This window comes from Schistocerca nitens, chromosome 1 (assembly GCF_023898315.1).
Source record: "Schistocerca nitens isolate TAMUIC-IGC-003100 chromosome 1, iqSchNite1.1, whole genome shotgun sequence".
NCBI lineage: Eukaryota > Metazoa > Arthropoda > Insecta > Orthoptera > Acrididae > Schistocerca > Schistocerca nitens.
This window is the reverse complement of record NC_064614.1, coordinates 528,861,825-528,866,988: the sequence shown is the minus strand read 5'-3', so window position 1 is coordinate 528,866,988 and position 5,164 is coordinate 528,861,825.

Sequence of the window (5,164 nt, the reverse complement as noted above, 5' to 3'; positions counted from 1 at the left end):
GCGTCTGAGGCGGGTGACTCCATGATTACACTGATGATGGTGGGGGCGGCGGTTGATGCTGTGGGAAGGGGGGCTTGGTGTACACTCTACAGACTTAGGTGTAGAGGTAGGTGCTGGCCGACAGAGAGGCTGTTGTTGCGCAATCTCATCTGATGAGAGTAGGAATTCTGGTTTTACCAATTCAGTGGAAGCCCTGTGACCTTAATTAAGAGCGTCATTGTGTGAGCGTCTCTTTCTTAGTCTAGAAGGGGATGGTGTAAGGCAGTTCCAAGGGTGTTACAATGACATCTGTGCGGAGCTTGACATGGGTACACTGAGCAAGATCTTTACGTACGAAAATGGGTGAGTTCGCATGACGAGAAGCCGTTGAAGGTCGGAAATTTAAAATGTGGTTCCTCGTTTGTAACACCAATGAGGAAGGATCTTCAGGTTGGCATTCTTGTTGCGTGAAGAGAAAGTCTGACGGAAGTCTCAGGGTTCTGCCATACGCCATTTCTGCTACTGAAGCGCTGAGATCAGTTTTGAATGTAGCCTTCAGCCAAAGCAACACCAGTGGCAGTGCCGTCAACCAGGCAGACATGTGACACTTTAACGGTGACTCGAGTGTGGTATGCCAGCCTTCCACCATGCCGTTTCTTGCTGGATGGTAGCTGGTGGAACGATAATGAGTGATCCCACATAAAATAGCCAGTTCGTTGAACAAAGAAGACTCAGATTGTCGACCTTTTTCTCTTGTCACATCTATTGGACACCCAAACCTTGATATCCAGTAGCCAAAAAGGCTAGTGCAATGTATCTACAAAAATTTCCTTAATAGGTGTGGATTCGACCCAGCGGGGAGACATGTCAATAGCCATGAGAATATATTTGAATCCTTGCACCGGGGGTAGTGGCCCTATGAGGTCTGGGTGCACATGAGGAAAACAGCATGTCGGTTCTCAAAAGGCCCCGAGAGGCTTGTCAACGTTGCGCATGACTTTGGGCGATTGACATGGTAAACAGATTTTAACCCGTAAACGACAATCATGCTGACGAAAAGTATTTGCTTGTTACGATATGAATAGCTGCGCTGACTCCAGAAGGTGTTAGACCATTAATTCTGTCAAATGCCTGTTTCCTTCAATAGAATGGTAGGAAAGTTTAGGGATAGCTCTGAGAAACGTCATGCCCAAACGAGGAAGTTGCCCTAGGTAATTATTTCACCTGTAGTCCAGTCGTTTGTTTTCCAAGGAACTTACATAGGTCCTCGTCTGTCTTCTGTCCCTTGGATAGCTGGGTCAGATTCACTCTTGCAGAGAGCACATTGCTTCTTGACAAATAGTAGGGAACTACTTTGTCAGCTCCTTATAGGTGACGGAAATCGGTGGTGAATTGCGCGATGAATTCCAAATGACGGGACAATCGAAGAGAGGAGGTTTATAGGGTTGTTATACGCCTAAGTAACTGATTTAAGATCTGCAAAGACAGCAAAGTGCCATGCCTCAGCTAGTGGCCGAAAACATGTAATCGCTCCATAGACCACTAACAGTTCACAGTCGCAGTCGTAGGCACTCCATTTAGTCTGTGCGTCAGAAAACTTACAGGAAAAAATATCAAGTGGCAGCACTGAACCTTTCACTTTCTGTTGCAGCTCCGCCCTTGCAGCAGCCTGGCTCGCGTCAACGGCCACAGGCAGTGGCACTGAAGACAAATGCTGAGCAAGAAGTACTGGTTCTCGTGATGAGGATTTGACTTTGTGAAAAGCAGACAACATTCCAAGTATTCGTGCAACAGAGTGTTGTCCCCGTGAAATGATGGCGGAGAGATCTGCTGTGACCGGTGCCTGGACTGCCGCTGCACGTGAGAGGTGGCACCTGTAGAAATTAGCCATGCCTAAGAAGCGCACAGTCATTGATATGTTTCAGGAAGAGGGACTGACTGAAGTAAGTCCACCTTAGATTGTAAGGGCTTAATACCTTCTGGAATCATTCGATCTCAGCAAAAAGTCCACTGCCTGTTTGGAAGGCACACATTTGTCACTGTTCATCTTCAATCGATAATCAGAATTTCAAAAATAGTCCATAGGTGAATTTCGTGCTCAGTAGCAGATCCGGAAAAAATTAACACGTCGTAGAAGTACGCAAAGCAGAAATTCGGGCTGTGGAAACATCGAGAAAACATGGTCATATTTGTGTGGCGTTCTTAAGGCTGAATGGCACCTCTGCGCATTCAAAGAGGCCAAAAGGTGTGATTACTGCTGTCTTTGGCGGATCCTCTGGTCGTACTGGAAACTGATGATTGGCCATTTGAATGTCAATAACACCAAGTATTTGGGAGACTCTTAACGTGGCCGTAAAATCGTGTAAGTGGGGGATAGGACAGCAATCAGATGTCGTGCACACATTTACGGCGTGGAAGCCATGAAATGTCTTTCTTTTGAACTAGATGTAGGCGAGACGCCCAAGGACTGTCAGGATGTCTGATAAACCCCACAGCCAGCAGTTCTTCAAACACTTTCTTTGCAGCAGCATACTTATCAGGAACCAACCAAAGGACGTTGTAAGCAACTGACAGCCATGTTGTAGTGCGAGTATGATATGTAACGTTATGTTGTAATTGGAACTGTAGTGCAGGCTGGCCTTTTGCAGAGTCCACGTCTTGAGCCGTACCAAGTGCGACGACACTGTCTTCAATGTGGGGTGTGTATTTTGCGTTCTTCCACCACCGTAACTTTTGAAATTAGATCACTAACACTGGACACCAAGATAAGGAGCTCCTTTAACAGCGGTGTTTCTACTCCTACTGCTGATCACATTGAAGCCCTTTCATGTAGGCATGTGATTTTTGCCACCAGTAGAGTTACCGTATGACCAAGTACAATTTCTCTGTTCATGTGAAGAGTAACCTTCCATATGGACACAGTTATGTCGTAACAGTGGAGAAAATCTCTGATGTCACTGACATAGAATTATATGATAATATTAAATTCACAACTGCATCTTGGTGACCGAGGATATGGATTCTCAAATTGTTTGCTGATTTGAGCCATGATTTTACGAATGATAGTTACAATTTGTACCGAGACCAGATGGCAGTTATAAGAGTCGAGGGGCGTGAAAGGGAAGCACTGTTTGGGAAGGGAGTGAGACAGGGTTGTAGCTTATCACCGATTTTATTCAATCTGTATATTAAGCAAGCAGTAAAGCAACCAAAAGAAAAATTTGGAGTAGGAATTAAAATCCATGAGGAAGAAATGAAAACTTTGAGGTCTGCCGACGACATTGTAATTCTGTCAGAGACAGCAAAGGAGCTGGAAGAGCAGCTGAACGGAATGGACAGTGTCTTGAAAGAAGGACATCAGATGAACATCAGTATAATCAAAACGAAGATAATGGGATGTAGTCGAATTAAATCAGGTGATGCTGAGGGTATCAGCTGATGATGTTCGAAGTAGAGAGGATATAAGATGTAGACTGTTTATGACAAGGCAAGTGTTTTTGAAGAAGAGAAATTTGTTAACATCGAATATAGATTTAAGTCTCAGGAAGTATTTCCTGAAAGTATTTGTATGGAGTTTAGCTATGTATGGAAGTGAAACATGGACGATAAACAGTTTAGACAAGAAGAGAATAGAAGCTTTCAAAATGTGGTGCTACAGAAGAATAGCGTCCGTGCCCAAACCCACGACGCCGTGTTGTCCAGTCTGTGGAGCCCTACGTTCATCATTGAGTGATAGAACATGATAAAGTTAATCTGCGATCAGTAATTACGAAATGAAAGGTGTGGAAGTACTGCAATTCACTGCAATTTTCATAGCTAAGCGTGACTGTCTCATACAAATCTTTTTGAGTGCATTACCGGAAGCTTCAGTGGCGGAAACTAGTGATCGCATGTGATGCCCCTAAACGGAAGGGGCCTTGTCACCAATAGTTTCACCTTGCAGCACTTGTTCAACGCGGACGCCGTAGGTTAGCGCTCTCGGCGAAGTGCACTGTTCTTGATGTATGAGTATTTACCGCCAGGAGACGTGTTATGCACAACATCCCGTAATAACAACATAGTCTGCAAGTCCATTGGTTCAGTATCGAGGACAAATCGCCCGTTATCATCTGAGATGTCACTGGCCTTGAAAAAAGAGTTCAAGGAGCCACAAAGATCAGACTGTTGCGGAATGTTCGGTGGTTTACTACATGACGCTGGAGGTGACGAACTGTCCGTGAGCTGCATAAAACGCGAAGTGCCTGGTATTGCACAGGAGCTAACACTGGTTGTGAAATAGCCTGAAAGTCTTTTGAAACACCTGATAAATGTCTTGGAGATGTAGTGCCCATATTAGTAGGTGAAGCGATCTTGCTCTTAATTTGGTTATCGTGTGCCATGGTCGGGATCACACTAGTGGGTACCATGATCCACAACTGAATAAAGGCGGGGCAAGTACTATACACTTTAATACTATAATCGATGCAAAAAACAAGCAACAAAAGTCACAGGAGAAAATCAGAGAAGGAGAAAATCGGAGAGATAACTCAAAGTTGTTAAAAACAAACAAAGACGCAGATCGATCATCCATCACATAGGTCCAAAGATAGTCCACACTTTCAATTACGTGTCTGACTGAGTGCATCGCCGTAACTTAAACTAAATTCTCCGTTATTTTATTTCTACATGAATGACTGTGTAGGCAGAGTCGGCCATGGAACGGTAGGAACTACTTCCAAACGAAATGGCGCGATTTATGTAACATAACATCATTCGTGAGAGCAACTATATATCTGTCCGACTTGAACATTAGTCCAGAACACGCTGTCATCCCTTTCAGTACGTCCATAGGTAGTCCACTCCACTCTGCCAGAGATGTTCGAGTCTCATGTGTAGACTATCATCCTCACAGAGCCCCTTCCTGGGAGTACGGAGTAGTGTGAGAGGTGTGGTGTCACCGCCAGACACCACACTTGCTAGGTGGTAGCTTTAAATCGGCCGCGGTCCATTAGTACATGTCGGACCCGCGTGTCGCCACTGTCAGTGATCGCAGACCGAGCGCCACCACACGGCAGGTCTCGAGAGACGGACTAGCACTCGCCCCAGTTGTACGGACGACTTAGCTAGCGATGCACACTGACGAAGCCTCGCTCATTTACAGAGCAGATAGTTAGAATAGCCTTCAGCTAAGTCAATGGCTAAGACC